At 38.4% G+C, this 22,073-nt stretch overlaps 1 pseudogene; it reads left to right on the forward strand.

Annotated features, from left to right (window-relative positions):
• The first annotated feature begins 346 nt into the window (after positions 1-346).
• On the forward strand, positions 347-10,144 carry LOC116879671 (annotated as a pseudogene).
• The last annotated feature ends 11,929 nt before the right edge of the window (positions 10,145-22,073 follow it).

Here is a 22,073-nt window from a genome sequence, read left to right on the forward strand (position 1 = left end):
GAGATATCACCTCATACCTGTCAGAATGGCTACTATGAAAGAGACAAGAAATAACAAGTGTTGCTGAGAATATGGAGAATACGTAACTCTTATACAATGTTGGTGGGAATGTACGTTGGTGCAGCCACTATGGAAAATAGTATGAATTTTCTGCAAAAAAATTAAAAATAGAGCTACCATATGATCCAGAAATTCCATTTCTGGGTATTTATCTGAAGAAAATGAAAACACTAACTTGAATTCACCCCAAGTTCATGGCAGCATTATTTACAATAATGAAGATATGGAAACAAGTGTCCATCTTTGGATGAATGGATAAAGAAAAAAGATCTAGCCTGGTGCCCTTATGCTGCTCCTGCCTAGCTCTCAGACAACCATAGTGCCATTGTCACCCGTGCTCTGACTGCTTCCGCATTCTGTCAAGCTGAACCTCTGGGAATGTAGTTTGAAGCTTTTGTTAAGAGGAGAAACAAAATGCTTCTGCCTCTTTTCAGGAACTGGAGGATAAAAAGAGTTATCAGAAGAATCAGAAGATGAAGGGTTGTAGTTAGAAGAGTTTCTCACATTGAAAACCCTTGATCACAAAGAGCTGAAGATAAAGCAATGGTTTTAAAACAAACGGAAAGCAGCTGGTGAACCAATAAAGAGATAACACTACTTCACTTGCATAACTAAGGCTTATGAAATGCTATCTGATCCAGTGAAAAGATAAGCATTCCACAGTGTAGATCCTACTTTTGATAACTTGGTTCCTTCCAAAAGTAAAGCAAAGAACACTTTTCTTTGATGTATTTTCCCCAGTGTTTGAAAGGAATTCCAGATGGTCAAATAAAAAGAAAAAATTCCCTAAACCTGGTGTTATGAATTCATCATTAGAAGATATAGATCCATTTCATTCTTTCTGGTATAATTTTGATTCTTGGAGAGAATTTTCTTATTTAAATGAAGAAGAAAAAAAATAATATCATGATGAGAGGAGATGGATTGTAAAACAGAACAGAGCAACAAAGGCACAAAGGAAAAAAAAGAAATAAGCAGGATAAGAACATTAGTTGATAATGCTGTGATCCAAGGATAAAAAAAACTGAGGAAGAAGGAAAAGCCACAAAAGAAGCAGAAAAGAAAACCAAAGCAAAGCAAAATGGAAGGAGAGAAAAACTGAAGAAGAACAAGGACAAGCTGAACCAGAAGCTGTTTGATTAGCCGAAGAGAAAGAAGAGGAGGAAGTCAGACAATAAGCATTTTTGGCTAAGAAGGAAAAAGATATTAAAAAAAAAAAAAAAAGGCCATTTAAAGGAAAGGCAAAAACTTCAAAACTTGTCTAAGACCTGGAATCACTTTCCTGACAATGAGGCAGAGCAGGTTAAAATGATGGAAGAAGTGGATACAATTTGTGATTGTCTTGAACTAGCAAGCTTACAGTGTTTGAATGAAACACACCATCTACTAAAGAAGTAGGAAAGGCTGCTCTGGAAAAACAGAAGAAATAAATGAACAAGTTAGAAAAGAGAAGAGGAGCCTGAAAGTCACATGCAACAGCATCTAAGAATGTAGACAAAGCAACTGGTGAAGTGGAAACAGCAGTACAAATTGGTCAGAAGACTATCGATCCACAATTACTAATTAACCTCTTTCCTGCTGGAACAAATTCAGCATGGGAAGTTATGGCTACATCATATTAAGGATGAACATACATCCTTCTTCTGGAGTCAAGAGAACTGCCAAAGATGTTATTGATAAAGTAAAGAGTCCTCAAAAACTTGACCCTCATTAATAAGATGATAAAAGAAAAAGGCATTTGATAAATTTTAAAAAGAACATAGAGTGGTGCCTCAAGCAGACAATGCAACACCTTCAGAACCTACTGGAAAGTCCACACACAGATTTCACCCCTTGGACAACAGAAGAACAGACGCTTTTGGAACAAACTTTGAAAACATACCCAGTAAATACATCTGAGAGATAGGAACACATAGCAGAAGCAGTGCCTGGTGGACTAAAGAAGGACGGCATGAAACGATGTAAGGAAATTTTTGAGATGCTAAAAGCAAAGAAGCTGCTGAAATGCAATGCTGAACACAAGTAGAGCCAAGAAATGGCTTGTGACAATTTTTGTTTTGTGTGCATTTTTATAGTAAAACTGAAAATACTGTACCAAAAAAAAAAAGAAAGAAAGAAAAAGAAATCGTGGTGTATAGTTACAATAGCCATAAGAAAATGAAGTCTTGGGGCCTGGTGGCTCAGTTGGTTAAGCAGCAGACTCTTGGTTTCCAGTCAGGTCGTGGTCTCAGGTGGCGAGGTGGAACCCTGCCTCAGACTCTGCGCTTAGCCTGGAGTCTGCTTAAGACTTTCTTTCCCTTTGCCCCTCCCCATCACTCTCTCTCTCTCTCCCTGTCTGTCTCTCTCACATAAGTAAATAAGTCTTAAACAGAAAAGAATGCAGTCTTGCCATGTGGAACATGAATGGACTTTGAGGGCATTGTGCTAAGTGAAATAAGTCAGATAGAGAAATAGACAGAATCTCACTTAGGATCTTATTTATATGTAGAATCTAAAAAACTCCAAAAACAAATGAAAAACCAAGCTCACAGATACAGAGAAGAGATCAGTGGTTGTCAGAGGTGAGGGGTGGGGATAAGTGAAGTGGGTGACAGAGGCCAAGAGGTACAAACGGTACCAACTTCCGGTTATCAAATAAATAAATCATGGGGATGTAGTGTACAACATAGCGACCCAAGTTAATAACACTATATTTGAAAATTGTTAAGAGAGTAGATCTTAAAAGTTCTCATCACATACAATTTTTTTGGTAACACAAAATTTGGTAATACAAATTTGATATTCATATACATAATACATATTATGTATATGTTAATTAGACTTATGTATATGGATGGGTGTTAATTAAACTTATGTATATGAATATCAAATCATTATGTTGTATACCTGAAATTAACATATTTTTGCATGTTAATTATACCTCAATAAAAAATAAATAGAAAGTAATACAATAACAACAAAAGGACATGAGTTAGCTTGAAGGAGATCCCACTGATCAATTTGAGCCTCCAAGAGATATATAATCTATTATCTTACAGATGGAAACCCACTGAATATAATAGGAAGTTATGAGTCCATTTAATATAAATTAATAAATTTACATTGTTTTAATGTGCTTCTATACAAAATATTTATTAATTATAAAGGGAAGGGTAGGTTTGCAGTGGAGAAGCTTGGCAGACACGACCTCAATTATATAGTTAAAGGTGACATTCTCCATAAAGGAACAAATCAAAAGCTGCACCACCTAAGAATGCAATGAGAGGATGTCAGCATTGTTTCTGGAATATTCCTACCGAAGATGCCTAACCTGAATTTAATGAGGAGAAAATATCATCGGATGACTTTAAATTGAGAGGCATCCTATAAAATAACTGACCTGTCATTTTCAAATATGTCAAGGCCTTGAGTGTCAAGGTCAGAACTGTTCTATCCTAAAAAAGATTAGAAACGGGACCTGTCTTGATGCAATGTGTGATTGTGAACTGGATCTATGAACTACATTAATAGACAGTTGGGGTCTGAGGATTAAATTGTAGTGCAGTGTCAGTGTTAACTTTATGGTTGTGTTGGTTGTGTTGTGGACTGTAAGAGGATGCTCTTGTTTGTAGGAAAGATACAGTAAAGCATTTAGAGGGTGATGGTGCATCAGGTTGGCAACTTGTTTTCAAATGGTCCAGGAAGAAAAGGCCTTTGAATTCTACTTGCAACTTTTCTATGAGTTTGACATTGTTCCAAGACCAAAAAATTGATGATAAAAATAAAAAATTAAAAATAATTCTCAAAATCACTAACTATAATTCTGAAAATGAATAGAAAAGAACAAATCAGTTTTGGCCAACTAACGTGAAGACACTTTAAGAGCAGTTTACGTAAAACATCCCAGGCTGCACAAAATGCTACATAGCAAGGGGAGAAGCGTACATTCCATGTGAGTACTGAGTACTCAAACTTGACGTCTGAAGTAGGCTAATGAGTGTAGAGTATATTTCTATATTATTAGAATAGAAAAAAGAATATATTTCTGTCTGCTAAGATAGAACATCACAAGTGTTTGGATTATAATTAGTTGATTGATTGATTCATCCTGACTCTTTCGTTTGCTAGCTATAAGACCTTGACATGTCACTTAATCTCTCTCTGTGCCTCAATTTCCTCGTAGATAAAATAAGGATAATTATAGGGCCTACTTCATAAGTGCCCAATGGGTGAACTTTATTTACTTTTTAAAAAAATTTATTTATTTATCAGAGAATGAGAGAGAGAGAGAGAGAGAGCATGAGCAGGGGAGGGGCAGAGGTGGAGAGGGAGAAGCAGGCTCCCCACTGAGCAGGGAGCCCAACACAGGATTTGATCCAGGGCCCTGGGATCCTGACTTGAGCTGAAGGCAGAAGCTCAACCAACTGAGCCACCCAGGTGTCTCACCATGGGTGAACTTTAAATGAGTCAGTGTACGTACAGTACTTAGATTATTGCCTGGCACAAAAAAAGGGCAACCTGAAGGTATTAGCAGTCATTGTTATTAATTCATTCACCAACAGTACAATTTGCATTTTCCAGTGTTAATGTTGGTAATGCCATGGTGTGTCTCCCTACGGGTTTTGAGAGAAACTTTCCCTGCTATGGAATTTCCTGTACCATCCCCCCAACCTCCCACACCCCCACCCAGCCTGTGTCCCTCCAGACCCTCCTCAAAGGCAGAGTGTCAGTACTCACCATGGCCTGACCCCAGCTTTTCATTCTGACCCTAGAACCACACTGGCCAAGCTGGGAGCACTTAGCCAGCATATCTAGAACATATCTTATGTTTTCTGGCAAATGGTTCATTGTTTTCCTTCATGCCACTCTGCCTTTAGGATGTTTGCCTCTTTACCTCTTTGTAGAATTAATCAAACTGTCTGGGACTATTGACCAAACCTACCTCCTCTGTGTCACACAGAGCTCCTCTGTTCACCTCAGTTCCATTTTTTTTTTTAAGATTTTTTATTTATTTATTTGACAGACAGATCACATATAGGCAGAGAGGCAGGCAGAGAGAGAGAGAGGAGGAAGCAGGCTCCCCACTGAGCAGAGAGCCCGATGCGGGGCTCGATCCCAGGACCCTGGGATCATGACCTGAGCCAAAGGCAGAGGCTTTAACCCACTGAGCCACCCAGGTGCCCCTCAGTTCTATTTTGAAGTCAATGCATTTGAAACTGAAATACTGCTACATTTTTGATGTTTTCTCTTTTCAATAACCATGCAACACTTAGGCCCCCAAAATTGATGATTATGAGATTATTGAACACTGACAGAGAAGGGCTTACATAGTGTTTTTAGGATCATGTGCAACATTTTAAGCTTTAATTATTGTTATAAATCAATAGTTAGACTTTTGTTCTTGTTTGCATCTGTTTATGGGACTCATTTAGGCAACTCTTTTATGGTCTGTGAGTCATTTATTTATGCATTTTATTGCTGTGTCACCATGAAGAGCAGATGGCAATAAATATATCTTGACTTGATTTAAGGACTTGAATCTCCCTGGCATTTATGGATTGCCACTTTTAATGCTGCCATCCTCTTTAAAGTTGCTTGCTTGAGAGCACATGAGACTAGATGGCAAAAACCTGCATGTCCTTTACCTCATCTAGTACATGTGCCTAAATGTGTACACCAGTGAATAGAATATGAATTTCAAAGTCAGTCACAGCTGTGTTTAACACTTGGCTCTTAAAGAAAGTAGCTCATAACAGCTGATGAGTTTGGGCAAATTTCTTCATTAAAGAATGGAGCTATTGACAGTTGACTCCCCAAAAAGGCCACCAGAAAAACAAAACAAGACCCAGTGGCCAAACAAATCTATGTGTATTGGATTTGCTGTAGTAAGGGTGAACATCATCTTGACAGAGAGTAATATCTCAAGGGAGAAGTCAGGGGGGGATAGTTATAGGATTTAGGTAGGCTGGATAGTATTCAAGGTAGAGAACTAGTTGAGGTGGGCAGAAATGATGAAATCACAACTTTGGATTGGGGGGGTCTAGGGAGACAAGTATGCAGCTAATGTTGGAATTAACCTATTTTATTTGGTTCAGGGTCTTAATTTCCAAGGGCAAAGAGTTAGGTCATTTTTTTTTTTTCAGTATTGTCTAACACTGGGTACATCCAGTTCCAGGACTAATTAACACAGGTTTAGGAAATTTGTTACTTTTAGTTCTTAGTGATCAAATTATGTCATCAGATTGTCCTATGAAATAGAATACTGTATATAAATGAAACTTGCACTAAGTGCTCATTAAAATCTTAGTTTCTTTTCTCTCCTAGTGCAGCTGCTTCTAAACCTTTCCACCTCTCTTTATGTGGAGAACTCCTCTTCATATTAACACCATCTAAATCTGTGGTCTGCCATAGTACTGGTACTCAAAAAAGCTTATTAAATGAGTAAATAAAAATCAAAAGATTAGACTTGGAAAATCAAAGTATTTGCAGAATTTTAATAATAGCTTAAACCCATGAAATTGGATTTCTTCCAAGTATAATTAATTTATTTATTGTTGTACTGAATGCAAATTTCTCATTAACTCATTGAAGTTCTGGAAACTTGAAAACCTAAAGGAAAACACTAGATTTTTATTCCAAGTATTTAAATTATTCAACTTTGTTGTCTCTCATGGGAAAACAGGTTATCCAAATTAGTTAAGAGTCATTACATAAGGATCTTCTAAGGATGCTGCTCCGACATGAGAATAAAGTGAGAGGTCTAAAGCTCAGGTTCCGTTTAACATTTTTTCCCCTTTGAACTTGTAGTCTTTGTTTTTGATCACCTTCATTAGAAAATGATTTCAGGTGCTTCTGAATTGCTTTGCATCTACTTTTACAGATAAAGTGCAATAAATCGTACAATTGTAAAGGTCTTACAACTCATACTGCTCTGTTTTCCCACAGCGTTGCCTGCTTTCTCTCTCTGTCTCCCTAACTCTGTCTCTCTTTCTCTCTCTCTCTCTCTCTCTCTTTCCCTCTCTCACGCCCGCGCGCGCACGCACACACACACACACACACACACACTCCAAACATCAGCAGTTCCTGGACCATTAGAGCCTCTCAGAACTTTTAATGGTACAGATATCAGAATCCCTTTCTCTCCTCATTCACTCCGAGAAGATTCGGACTCAGTCAAGTCTGAGCTGAGCAGGTAGGAATCTGCTCTTTTGCAAAGCACCTCAGGAGATTCTGGTGATCAGCCAGGTTTGGGAACCACCCCCTGAGGTATATGGCTATCAGGGCATTCCCAGCTCCTGGGGGTTCGGACGAGCCCTGCATCCTCTGGCAGCCATTCACACACATAGGGTGCAAGGGCTTGTTTTCCTTTCCTGCCACCATTCTAGCTTTACTGGAGGCCCCCAGGTTGCATCTGGTTCCGGGCATGCTTCATTAGCTGCAAGGTTAATACAACTGTGACTTTTGTTTCGTTTTGTTTTGTTTTGCAAGGGCCACCAAAAGGGCGAGATGAACAGGAAACGTAATTGAATACAGTAAAATTCTATTTTTCTTTTAAGCAACTGGAGTCCCCTTTATTCCTTCATGTGCACTAGGTGTAAGGAGTTGATGTGTCAGCTGACCACTGTGCTTGGAAACCTCACCAAGAAATGTCTGAGTTTCTATAGAATTTAAAGTCCAGACGGATCTGTTTGAGTTTGGAGGCAGGTGCTAATTCTTAGGGCTATAGCAGGCCTCTCTCGCTCTTTCATGTGGCGTTGGACTAACAATAGCTACCGTTTATTGGCAGCGGCTATGTTCAGAGAACAAGTTCAGCACTTTTTCTACTTTGTTTCATTTAATCCTAATAGCAACACCAAAACCTGTTTTCCTCATATTACAGAAGAAACTGAGGCTGGGTTAAAATTAAATGATTTACTTGGGGTTAGACACTAGGTACACTGAACAGCCAGCCTGGAAACCCAGGTTTTTAGCTCCAAACCTGTACCCTGAAGGCATTACAGAATAGTGATTACAACTGTGGGCTTTGAGCCCTCCTGCCTGACCTCAATCCCCCCACTGTAACCCTGAGCAACTTGTAGAGCCCCTTTGTGCCTCAGGTTCCTCATCTGAAAATGGGGTTCTTAACCCAGTTAATAGATGGGCAAAAGATCTGGACAGATGGCAAATAAGCATATAAAATGCTCAACATTGTATTTTGTCATTAGGAAATTGCAAATGAAAACAACAATGACATACCACCACACACCTATTGAAATAGCTAAAATCCAGGGGCGCCTGGGTGGCTCAGTGGGTTAGGCCTCTGCCTTCAGCTTAGGTCATGATCTCAGGGTCCTGGGATCGAGCCCCACATCGGTCTCTCTGCTCAGCGGGGAGCCTGCTTCCCCCTCTCTCTCTGCCTGCCTCTCTGCCTACTTGTGATCTCTGTCTGTCGAATAAATAAATAAAATCTTTAAAAAATTAAAAAAAAAAAAAGAACTAAAATCCAGAACACTGACAACCCCAAATACTGGAGAGGATGTGGAGCAATAGGAACTCTCATTTATTACTCGTGGAAATGCAAAATGGTATAGCCACTTTGGAAGATAATTTGGTGGTTTGTTTGTTTATTTGTTTTAAAGATTTTTATTCATTTATTTGTCAGAGAGAGAGAGAGAGAGAGAGAGAGAGAGTGAGCACAAGCAGGGGAGTGGCAGGCAGAGGGAGAAGCAGGCTCCCTGAGGAGCAAGAAGCCCAATGTGGGCTCAATCCCAGGAAGCCCAGTTCATGACCTGAGCTGAAGGCAGCCGCTTAACCAACTGTGCCACCTCGGTGTCCCCAGTTTGGTGGTTTTTATAAAGTTATACATTCTTACCATACAATCTAGCAATGATACTCTTCAACATTTACTCGAACAAGTTGAAAACATGTCCACGCAAAATCTTGCACATTTACAACAGCTTTATTCTTCATTGCCAAAACTTGGATGCAACCAAGATGCTCAACTGGTAAATGGGTGAACAGGCACATCATTACGATGGAAGATTATTCAGCAATATGAAGAAATGAGCTATCAAGCCACACAAGATGTGGAAGAACCTAACTGCATACTGCTGAGTGAAAGAAGCCATTATGATCAGCCTGCACATTATATGATTTCAACCATAGCATATTCTGGAAAAGGCAAACTATGAAGAAAGTAAAAAAAGCAGTAATTGCCAAGGTTCAGGGATAGAAGGGAGGGATCACTAGGTGGAACACAGGGGAATTTTAGGGCAGTAAAATTATTCTGTATGATATTGTAATGGTTGATATACATCATTACATGTTTATTAAAACCCATTGACCTGTACAACACAAAAGTCAACTCTAACATAAACTGTGGACTTTAATTAATAATAATGCATCAATATTGGCTCATCACTTGTAAAAAAAAAAAAAGTACTACGTTAATGCAAGATGTAGATAATAGGGAAAACTGTGTGCATGGTGGGGTGGAGAGAGGAGGGAAAATAGAGTATATGGGAACTCCCTAAACTTCCCACATAAGTTTTCTGTGAACCTTGAGTTGCTCTAAAATATAGTCTGTTAATTAAAGAAGAATGTCTAAAAAAATACAGATATTTAAATAAAACCCTTAAAAAATGCCTGGTACTGAATAAATATTATTATCATTGTTGTTGTTGTTATTTTTATTACTAATCTGTATCACTTCCTTGAAGGTGATCCAGACATTTGTCTGAAAGCAGCCTGAAGTTTTGGTGGGAAATTTAGTGTGACCTTGGGCAGGTAACATAAACTCTCTGTACCTCCACTTCCTTCTCTATAAGGTGGGGATGAGAATTGTACATACTTCTTGGGTTGCTGTGAAAAATCAATGGGTCAATGAATATAAATTTTCAGAACAGTGCCAGGCATGTAAGTGGACCCTAAATATAGCTATTTTTACTGTGTTTCTATATGACCTCCTAACCTTCCATACTCCATGGAACTCAGCTCAAACCCATCACCTAATTTTTGTTTTCTTTGCTTGCCCCCATTTTAGCACAAGAACTTATATTTGGCCTCAGTAGAGGATGCGGCACATCGAGAGGTTCAACATCTGCTCAACAAACTGGCAGAGCTGTAGACCTGAAACCTGGACACCTCACCTGCAAGGAGGCCTTCAGCATTCTAAGTTGTGAGAGCACTGAACGTTATATGGGTCTTACATGCAGTCCGGATTTTGAGGAGTACATTTGCTTTCCTGGGGGACTCCCTCCTTTACTATCTAATGTGTCTTGGGCTCTTCTTGGGTTATTCTAACGTTTGGGCACTAGTTCTACAATATCTACCTCCTCTTCGGGTTTACAACTCCGACGGATGATATTATAATTAATTTCAGCTGTTTGATATCCCAGTGATGGTAGGTTCTTAGTCCTATGGTTGACTTTGAATTTGGGAGGTATTGTTTCTGGTCTATCAAACTTCATCAAGTTTATATCTAACCTTCACAGTCTGATATGAATTCTAGATTTCAAATAACCTTTAATCTCTTAGGGGGCAGAATTACAAGTATTCCACCAAAGTTAGTTTCTTTGTCTAGAATGGTATACATATATATGTGTGTGTTTATGTGCACAGGCGTATGCGTGTGTATATGTATGAAAGATATGTATTGTTTTATGTTCCTTATGAATTCTACAGATATTTAATTAAAATATATAGACACTGAATGTTCTCAAAACAGAGTCACTTTTTTATGAGTGCTTAAAAGATTGATGTGTTTAGGTTTAACTCTTCTGGGGAGAGTGAATGAAGACAGTTTTAACAACAGCAAAAGAATCTATTGCCTTGCATTTTTAGATATGATAATTATAATACCAACGCATAAAAATTAGAATCAAGTTATTTCAAACTAAAAAAATATCTGGGGAAAATGTACATACAAAATATGATATCTTTACTGATTATTCTAATAATAGGCTGAAAACACATATATACTTTTTACAAATAAACTAAATAATAGTAATTCACTGGTTCTGACTTATGCTCCTTGGAGTTCTTAAATATGAATCTTAATCTTTCAAGGTGGCCTAGAGGATGCATTTGGTTTATCAATGTTGATGGTGTGGAAAATTCTCAAAGGAAAGAACTCCGTCTCTCTGGATAGTTTATCAATAAGCCAGTGAATGCTTGACCCTTTTATTGAGCCAATCAATTGTGTTTGTTGATTACTCCAGCTTCACGGGGAACCAAATGGCTCACGAGACAGTCTTATTAAAAGGCTTTTGTTCCTTAGAAGAGAGATACTTCACAAATATTAAAATTTTTTGGAATTCTCTCTGGAATACTAGAAGTTTGCCCTGAGTACATTGCACATAAAATAGATTCTGTATCATTGTGATAAGGGAAGGAGGACTCTGCAGGGCTAGGTAGGATGCATTTTCTAAAATGAGAAAATTAAGATCCTGGGTAGTCAAGTGACTTATATTTTTTTATTATTATTTTTAAAGATTGTATTTATTTATTTGACACAGAGAGAGAGAGAGTGCACAAGCAGGGGAAGCAGAAGAGGGAGAGGGAGAAGCAGGCTCCCCGCTGAGCAGAGAGCCCAACGCAGGACTTGATCATGACCTGAGCTGAAGGCAGGCGCATAACCCACTGAGCCACTCAGGCATCCCTCAAGTGAATTTTAGGTAGCCAACATGAAACTTGTCTTTCTGCTTGATTTAACTGCTCCCACTCTATCTCCTCCTATAAGGGTATAAATATCCTCTAACTTACCTAATTTTTCATTACCTCCACCAACTGGTCACTGCCCCCAGGCTTAGCCCATTCTAATATATACTTTTCACTGCAGTTGAAATGGTCTTTCTAAAATGCACATCTAATCCTATGACTCCTCTCTTTAAAATCCTTCAATGGCTTTCCATTGCTTTTTGGTAGAGTAAACCTTTCATTGGGTCAACAACGTCAGACATAATCTCCTCATGAACACATCACTACACATATCTCTCACACTCTTGGAGTAAGCTTCACAACCTCTGGCCTTCTATTACCTCAGCCTGTAATGTACCCCACACCAGCTAATTCTTAGAAGAGGTAATTCCTTCAGGTGTCTACTTAGATCTCATTTCCTCTTCCTATTCCCTAAACTCTGCTTTTACTCTCCTCACCCATTCTCCTTAATTCTGTATCATAAAAGGTCTGGGAACTGTGATGGTAAAACACAGTCCACTCCTCGAGCTTTCTGGGGGTGTTGGGAAGTGGAGAGGCAGGAAGGCCCTTGGAAGGAACAGTCCTGCATTAGGTTAAGTTTTGCCTCTATCATGTGAATGATTGAGATTTCTGTTCCAGTTAAAAACAAAGCTATTTGCTTCTCTTCATCAAGATCTTGTGTAGCCTCATGGCTCCTGTGGTGGGTGAAAAGTTGTATTAAATGGCATGCAGGATTCTCTGGGTCTAAGAATCTGCTTTTCTCTGGGTAAGCTATTTTTCTGTTCTTAGGCTCAGGTATCTTGTTCCTTCCATATTTCAAAATGTCTGTCCAAGCTAGCTCTAAGAATTGATGAGAAATACTAGAGAGGTTGAAGGGGCAACTGAATGATTGCCCTTTGTCAATTTATTTTCATCTTTAAGGCAAAACCATCACATGCATGCTAGTAAATGTGTAACAATCAACCATCTAGGGGTGAAGAAGGAAGCCTATATTTGCAGTATTTGCTTGTTTCTGTGGTGGAAATTCTCCCACCATCCTCACTTTTGAGCTACAAACATGCAGTAGCACAGCACTCCATAGCATTTCCACGGGACAGAAAAAATAGGTGCAAATAACTTCAAGAAGGCAGATAATAGTAAAGTAATAAAATACAAAAGTAAATAAATACTATACAGTAAAGCAGCAAAATAATTAGAATGTGTTGAGTTTTGAGTATTTGTTTTTAATATAATTTATTTAATTCTAATTTAATGTAATGTTGAATAAGGCCTTTCATTAGCAAATGACTTGCAAGATTCTGAAAATGTAACCATCAATTCTCATAAGCTGGGGTGAATCAGTTCTAGCACATACTGAACACCATTTTCTCCCCTTAGCATGAAAGGTCTGTTCACTTTGAGATTCAGCAAACATGAAACTTAAACTTCCTAATTCCCTGCAGGAAATTAACTTGTGTATAAAATTAGAGTTGTGAGTTAGGTACTAAAGGTATTGTAAATGGGGCATCTGGGTGGCTCAGTGGGTTAAAGCCTCTGCCTTCGGCTCAGGTCATAATCTCAGGGTCCTGGGATTGAGCCCCCGCATCGGGCTCTCTGCTCAGTGGGGAGCCTGCTTCCCTCTCTCACTGCCTGCCTTTCTGCCTACTTGTGATCTCTGCCAAATAAATAAGTAAAATCTTAAAAAAAAAAAGTATTGCAAGTAAGAAAGGTTAAGAAATGTTACACTGATCTTTTCTCACTGTCAGGTGATTTTCTTGTTGTTGTTCCAGTATGTTTTTCCCATGAAGGAAACACACATCAACTTAATAACATACAGAAATTTATATCTTTAGATTTAATGGCTTTCAGTGTTACTCAAATGTTGTCTGCTAACCCACAATATTGTTATGCCTGGCATCAGGTTGGAAATGAAGATTCTCAGGTATTATCCAAAACTCTTGAATCACAATCTGCATTTTGACAAGATCTACCTGCTTAGTAAATTTTGAAAAGCATTGGGTCGCCTGGGTGGCTCGGTTGTTAAGCATCTGCCTTCAGCTCAGGTCATGATCCCAGAGTCCTGGGATTAAGCCCTGCATAGGGCTTCCTGCTCAGCGGGAAGCCTGCTTCTCCCTCTCTCACTCTCCCTGCTTGTATTCCCTCTCTTGCTATCTCTCTCTGTCAAATAAATAAAATCTTAAAAACAAATTTTTTTTTTTGAGAAGCACTGACAGAGTATCAGCTTGAAGTTAGACAAGTCTGGCTCTAGAACAATACTATCCAATAGAACTTTCTGTGAGGATGGAAATGTTCCATATCTGTGCTGCTCAAAATATTAGCTGTTAACCACATGGGGCTATTGAGTGCATGAAAAGTGGCTAGTGCCTGAAGAAGGTCCCCTTGAGTATTCAGCAAAGTATGAGATTAGCACATGTGTATGAGGAAATTATGTGTATGTACTAGATTGGCACATGTGTATGAGGAAATTATTCACATTGGGAAAGAACCATCCAAGAAGATTAAAGAGAATAATGCTGACTACCAGGAGAGCCAGGAATAGTTCTTGTTCCTATAAATCCAGTGTTCTATACAGTGAAGCCAATGTTAAGTGCTTAGCTAGTGTTATGGTTGGTGTTGGTGTTGAATCCTTATACTCTTAAGAAAGTTACTATTATTAACCTTCATTTATAGATGAAAACAAGAACAGAGAAGTTCGGGAACTTGCCCAAGATCACACAGCCAATAAGGAGTACAACTAAATCTCAAATTTGTTCTATTTGACTTCAACACTCATATTTTCAACCATAATGATGACCCATCTCCAATAGATAATTTTTTCTCCTCTGCTCTTCAGTACTGAGCTTGCTCCAAAACTGGATTTCAGTAGAAGTTGATTCCTCAAAAGGATTTGTGGTTGATAAGATAGATTGTCCTTCCATAAACCATTTTTGGAAAATGTCAGTGCTCCCTAGGAAGTGACTCACACATCATTTCCCATTTTCCCCTGTACTGACACTAGCATGATTTCTTAAATGCTGGTAATATGTGGGAAGGTAATTGGAGCCTTGCTCTCTCTGCTAGGAACTAAAAGTATAAGGCAATGAATTGGTGATCTGAGCCACTGTCTGGCCTTCCTTCCATTACTTTGTTAATCATGGCACTGCTCTCTGCCCTGAGTTTAATGAGTTTATTTTTAATGTCCCCATATAAAATCATTTTCCCATTCACAAACTGAAATGCTCCATAATTTGCAACTCTTCTCTGCCTTCCTACCCCGACTGAGCACTTGATTGCCTTTTTTTCATGTCATCCTCTAACTTCTAGGCATAGCTATCTTGCCATGCCAGTCACCTCAGGGGTTCTGTGTCTTCTCCAAGACCAAGTAGAAAGTCTTTATTTTTGGTTTATGTAACCCATGTGTCAGTTTTAGATCTTTTACCCACTGAAACCCAAATAGGATCACCTCAGTCCAAGAAAATTCATGTTTCTTTCCACGATTTCTGTCTCTTCATCTTTTGCACGAATACTTCTACTTCTTGGCTCGGATTTTAGTAGGTAGTGCCTTTGCAGGTATGATTCTGCTTCTTTGTAAGTTCTATAAACATTTAAGAACCTCCCTAGAATTTGGCCTTGAAATTAGCTGCCTTAAAGCTAATTTTGGGAAGATTTATATTGCATTAGTGCAAGTGACTTCAAATTAAACATTAGATATTTCTTTTTTGAAATGCCTTGTAGCTATTCCCACATTACTGGCCTTTTACCCTACATGGTCTCCAACTGTGCATCGTATCTCTTCTCCTCTTACACTCCCTGTTTAGATGATAAAATTTATTTCTTTCTTTGCTTTAGGAAGACCACTCTAGCCACTTTTTAAAACATTTACCATGGTACCTGCTGACATTCACACTCTTTGGTCTGTCAATAAGTAGCAATCTAAATATTGGCTCAAAAAATTACAGTAGCCTCCCTAAGAGGAATTCTGGTGCCAGTTGTTAAGACAGTACATTTTTCACTTCCACTGACCTAATTTTTGCTAACATTTCCAACCTCGTCTCCCCACTAGTGCACGTGCTATTTCTGTTATCAACATAATATGTTTTTCCTCATTTCCATATTTTAAAAAGATGTCACTGCTTCTTTTGCCTGGAACTCCTTTCCATCCTCCCATAAAAGGAAATATATATTTTAAAGGGGAAGTCTTGCCTCTATACAATATAAATTTTTTTAATCAAAGATTTTATTTAACTCATTAATTAATGTGGGAAGAAGTAAGATGCTACAACAGGTTCAAAGGACAGTCCAGAGAGCAGAAACATATACAGGCCATACAGGCCATCAGGAGTATGAAGACAAATTTTCTTCAGAAATGCAAAACTGGTTTATTCCACATTGGGGGAGGAAAATCAATTGAAGCTTCATCAGGAAAAAATGCATTTGTACACCTCTGGACAAAATTAATTTGCACTGCTCTAAGTTGTCTACAAATTACAGAGCTATAAGTAGCTTAATGTCCATGAAGGGCACAAAGACCCCATAAAACCAGGTATCTTTGGAGGATGTGCTAGACACCACTTGGTTTTCATTAAAGACATCCAGTAAGATTTTTCATGCATTTCCAAGGAATTCACAATTTTCCCTTTTATTCTTTTATTTCCTCTACTATCTTCTGCTCCTTTCTTCCTCTCTTTCTTCCCATTTCTAATTCGCAGTGGTTGACTCATTTATTTCTAGATAGTCTCAACCTGTGTACTTAATCTACAGTTTGTGCAGAATCTGCATCATTAGCTTGCCAAACAGTGGTTAATTTTTTTTCTTCTTTCTTTCTTTCTTTCTTTCTTTCTTTCTTTCTTTCTTTCTTTCTTTCTTTCTTTCTTTCTCCTTTTGAACAGAATTGGGAAACCATTGTGTGCTTAGGTTTCTGGTTACTCTAATGTTGCATTCAGTTGGGTTTGGAGGCTTGAATTAACTTGAATGAGCTGTACATTCTCTTAATACATTTTTCCCATATCTTAGACTTCAATTTCTTCTGTATGATGTTGGAAGGTTGAATATAGTTCAAATATTATTCTCTTTAACAAAAAAGCAAAAGGGACCTTGAGGAATTCCATATTTGCTGTCATTTGTTGCATTTTTATGCATACATATTCTATAAATAGTGGTCCTCTGCTTTATATATTCATTTACTTGCTCTAAGAATAAGGCTTTGTTGCCTGTAACATTTATCATAATTCTCAGAATATTAAAGGAGTTAGTTTCTGGCATTTGGTTCACAGGCTAATACAACTCTTCAGCATTTATCTTTTTTGTCATTTCTATATTTATGTCTTAAATGTGAACTGTTTGCAGAGCTGTAGTGCTCTGGTTTCTTTATGTTCTTATTCATTTTCTTCCTTCTTGGGATGGTACATAATAATACTGTTAGAACTGTATTGTAATAGTCAATACTTTATAAAGGTAAATTGTATTAAGGCTCCTGATAATTCATGCTATGTAATTCTTACTGGAATATACGTTACCAAGTGACTTAATTAGGTGGCCACAGAAGGGGCCTGTTGATGCTGAGACAGTATTAATTTCAGAAAAGGATGGCCAATGATTAAACCAAATGGCACTTGAAGGACGAAGGTAAGTAGGATCTCATGCTGGTGTAGAGAGAAGTCTTGTGATAACAAGATCATGTATAATGTAAACAAACTAAAGCTATCCAAACAGTGTCACAGTGATTCCTCAGTGACTTAAAAGCACAAATAAGGGTTACTATTCCACTGGATTTTCAATTCTGAATCTTGCCCAATGTTAAGAACGGAGAGGAAAATCTTTTTTTTTTTTTTTAAGATTGTATTTATTTATTTGACAGAGAGAGAGATCACAAGTAGGCAGAGAGGCAGGAAGAGAGAGAGAGGGGAAGCAGGCTCCCTGCTGAGCAGAGAGCCTTACACGGGGCTAGATCCCAGGACCCTGAGATGGTGACCCGAGCCGAAGGCAGAGGCCCAACCCACTGAGCCACCCAGGCACCCCAACAGAGAGGAAAATCTTATGTTGTTCTCCTAGATGCTCTGGGTGCAGTTGGACAATCTTTGGTATGGTCGAGACTATAAAAACTGCTGCTCACAAAACTGGGGATTGAGAATCTCTGGCCTGGGTTGGAGAGGAAGGCTTTGCCTGCCGCAGGCACTGTAGTAGGTAGAAAGCCAGGCTGTGGCAGGTGGGGCCAACTTTAAGTGTGTTGTCATGCAATGGGCACCTTGATGGTCTCTGTCTATGGCTTCTCTTAAGAGACCTCTGCTATTTGTATGTCTTCTTTTTTTATTGTTCTTTGGAGAAATGTCTGTTCATGTTTTCTGCCCATTTCTTGGTGATATTTTTTGGTTTTTTTGAGTGTTGGTTTTGCTATGTTCTTTATAGATTTTGGATACTAGCCCTTTATCTGATAAAACATTTGCAAATACCTTCTATTTCATGTTGCCTTTTAGTTTTGTTGACTGTTTCCTTTGCTGTGCAAAAGCTTTTGATCTTGATGAAGTTCCAATAGTTCATCTTTGCTTTTGCTTCTCTTGCCTTTAGAGACATGTCTAGCAAGATGTTGCTGCAGCCGAGGTCAAAGAGGTTGCTGCCTGCATTCTTCTCTAGGATTTTGATGGATTCCTCTCTCATATTTATGTCTCTCATCCATTTTGAGTTTATTTTTCTGTATGGTGTAAGAAACAGGTCCAGTGTCATTCTTTTGCATGTGGCTGTCCAATTTTCCCAACACCATTTGTGGAAGAGATTTTTTTTCTCCATTGGATTTTCTTTTCTGCTTTGTCAAAGAATTGTTGACTATAGGGTCCCTATTCTTGTTTTTTTATTCTGTTCCATTGATCTATTTGTCCGTTTTTGTGCCAGTACCATACTGTCTTGATGATTGCAGTTGTGTAATACAGCTTAAGTCTGTAATTATGATGCTTCTGGCTTTGGTTTTCTTTTTCAACATTACTTTGGCTATTTGGATCTTTTCTGGTTTCATACAAATTTTAGGATTGTTTGTTCCATCTCTGTGAAAAATGCTCGTGGTATTTTGATACAGATTGCATTGAATGTGTAGATTGCTTTGTGAAGCATAGACATTTTAACAATATTTGTTCTTCCAATCAGACATTTCTCCAAAGAAGACATACAAATGGCCAACAGGCACATGAAAACATGCTCAACATCACTTGGCATCAGGGAAATACAGATCAAATCATGATGAAATACCACCTCACACCAGTCAGAATGCCTAAAATCAACAACTCAGGAAATAGCAGATGTTGGTGAGAATACAGAGAAAGGGGAACCCTCTTACACTGTTGGTGGGAATGCAAACTGGTGCAACCAATCTGGAAAACAGTATGAAGGTTCCTCAAAAAGCTAAAAATAGAGCTACCCTATGACCCAGCAATTGCACTACTATGTAATTACCCAAAGGCTACAAGCATAGTAATTTGAAGGGGCACATGCACCCCAATGTTTACAGCAGCAATGTCCACAACAGCCAAATTATGGAAAGAGCCCAGATGTCCATTGGCAGATGAATGGATAAAGAAGATGTGGGGAAAAAAAAATACACACACACACACAATGGAATATTACTCAACAATCAAAAAAGAATGGAATTTTGCCATTTGCAACATGAATGGACTAGAGGGTATTATGCTAAGTGAAATAAGAGAGAGACAAATACTGTATGATTTTACTCACATGTGGAATTTAAGAAAAAAAACAGAAGAACGTAGAGGAGAAGAAGGAAAAATAAAATATGAAAATTGAGAGGGAAGCCAACCATAAGAGACCCTGAACTCTAGTAAATAAATAGGGTTGCTGGAGGAGAGATGAGTCAGGGGAAGGATAACTGGGTGATGGGTATTAAGGAGGGCATTTGGTATAATGAGCCCTGGATGAATGACTAAATTCTACCACTGAAACTAATAAAAAATTAAAATAAAATATAGGAGAAATAAATACACCACCAGCACAGATGGGGATGATTAAAAAAAGAAAGAGAGAGACCTCTCTTATAGCTTCCTGGAAAGATTAGTGGGGAAGGGAGATTTTAGCTTCAAAGAGAAGCCCCTAGAATTCCTGGTTTTTCTTCTTTCTCTTCTTGTGCAGTGTCTCTCCCATCACAATCCTCTGAGCTACAGGCAGTTTAGCTGTATTAACCAGTTTTAGACAGTGAAAGGGAATGGCAGGACATAAAGTGTATAACCTAAAACAAACAAGCAAACAATGGTGTGCCAGACATTGTTCTCATTGGTTTAATTATTAATTTGTTTACTCCTCATCACAACTAAGTAAGGCAGATAATATATGACATTTTACAGATATGTGGATTATATAAAATTACACACATGTTGTTCTATATAATTCAGTTATTTTGCCTTGCAAAGCAGTAATCCATTAAAAATAAGGCTCTTCTTATTTTACATGATAGCTAATCCCAAACCTTAGTGGGTTTAGGGGGATGTGAGGGAGGGGAGACCTTGTCTCTGATTAATAGAGTTAATTTCTGCCTTCTAGTCTGAAGTGTCCCCCTCACCCCACCCCTTTCTCTTTTAATTTCTGAGGGAATAAATGCCATGTGTGAAGGTCAGCGATGTCCTTCTGCAGCAGGCCATACCTAGAAATATTGATTTGGCATTTGATACCATGACTTAAATCACACTGAATCTTCCAACTTCCTATAATGCATGCTAAACATCTTGGTTTCCTTCTATATCTGTTGATCTATTCATGATTTTCACCAGCAATATGGCAATGGTAACTGGCCTTCAGATGGCTGTGTGTCTTATATTTGATGAAAATATTTGGCTGATAGTGATAATAGGACTTTTTCAAAATAGTTTTATTTGAGCGTGGTGCTTGGGTGACTCAGTCAGTTGAGTGTCTAACTCTTGATCTCAGCTCAGGTCTTAATCTCCAGGTCTTGAGTTCAAGCCCTGCACTGAGCCTACTCAAGCCCTGCATGGAGCCTAATTAAAATAAATAAAATAATAGTTTTGGGGTTATTTGAAACTGCATACAATAGAGTAATGAGGCCCAACTCTGTTTTCCATGATAACTAAGGATGTTTACTGTACCCTAAAGATTGCCTAAAGCTACCAGTGTTCCTTTAAAAATAATAATGGCTAACAGTTACGTAGTGCACTGTGCCAGGCCCTGTTCTAATTGCTGTATGTATAATACCAAATTTTAATCCTTATAGCTTGCATAACTTATGCAAGCAAAATTAATTCGACTTGTTTCCTTCCTTCTATCATTTTCTTGTAATTCCAAGTCTCATGTGGATGCAGTAAGTAGTGAGACTTAATGTCACATGCTTACACTTGATTGCAAGGGAGGCTGTCAAGGCAGGCCCAGGTCTTTGCCTTGGGAGTTTAGACTTATTGTGAAGAAAGTGAACACGATATGAAAATGTGTTTAAAAGATTCTAGGACACCATAAATGTAAATAATGCTAGTATAGAGACACAATAGGAAAATCAGGAATGTGGCATCATGCCAAGGGGAAAAGTATGTTTCAAATGCCACCAAGAGGTCCAGTACTGTGAAAAGTGAAAAATATTCATTGGCTCTAGTGATATGGAGGTCACCAATGGCCTTAGTGAGAACCATTTCAGCAGAGGGCTGGGAGGGGAAAGAGATGGATTGGACTGAGGAGAAAATAGGATTTGAGGAAATGAAAATAGTAAGTTTAGGCAATTCTTTAAAGATCAACAGTGAAGAAGAGGAGAAATATAGGATAGCAGTTGATAGAGTGGGAAGTTGGATCAAGGATTTTTTTTTTTTTTTAATTCTAAGGTGAAAGATTCGGTAGAGAGAAGATGATGAAGATATAGGATAGAAAAGGTATAATCAGTAGTGGTAAGCTTCTGAGAAGGAGTCTGGGGTTGGTATTCAGGGCATACTACTATTTCAAAAGGTGGAATAGATGAGAGAATAGTAGCAATTGTAAACAGGTCATTGTGGTAGAAAGTCAAAGAAAGTTCTTTAATTGACTTTGTCTTTTGGGAAGTGGAGCATAAAATTGAAACTGGGAGAATGAGGGTGTGTTGGTTGAAGAAAGAAGGTTTTAGCTGGTAAAGCGTAGCAAGCAAGCTGACTCAAGAAGTATACCATGACTGCCAGGGAGTGCTGAGAGCTCTGGTCAGGGAGGAAATCTTTCAGGTGTAGGTAGCAATGCCTCTCTGGCCTATTTCACAATTTCCTTAAGCATGGTTTAGCTGCCAAGATGCAGACACAAAGAGAACAGATAGTGTATTTATCCAGGATTGGGTTTATGAAACAATAAAGGGTAAAGGGGCAAGGAAGTCTTAAGATGTTGGTGAGAGAGTTACTGACAAACGACGTAATCTAAACTGA

This window comes from Lontra canadensis, unplaced genomic scaffold (genome assembly GCF_010015895.1).
Source record: "Lontra canadensis isolate GAN:19392208 unplaced genomic scaffold, GSC_riverotter_1.0 scaffold63, whole genome shotgun sequence".
NCBI lineage: Eukaryota > Metazoa > Chordata > Mammalia > Carnivora > Mustelidae > Lontra > Lontra canadensis.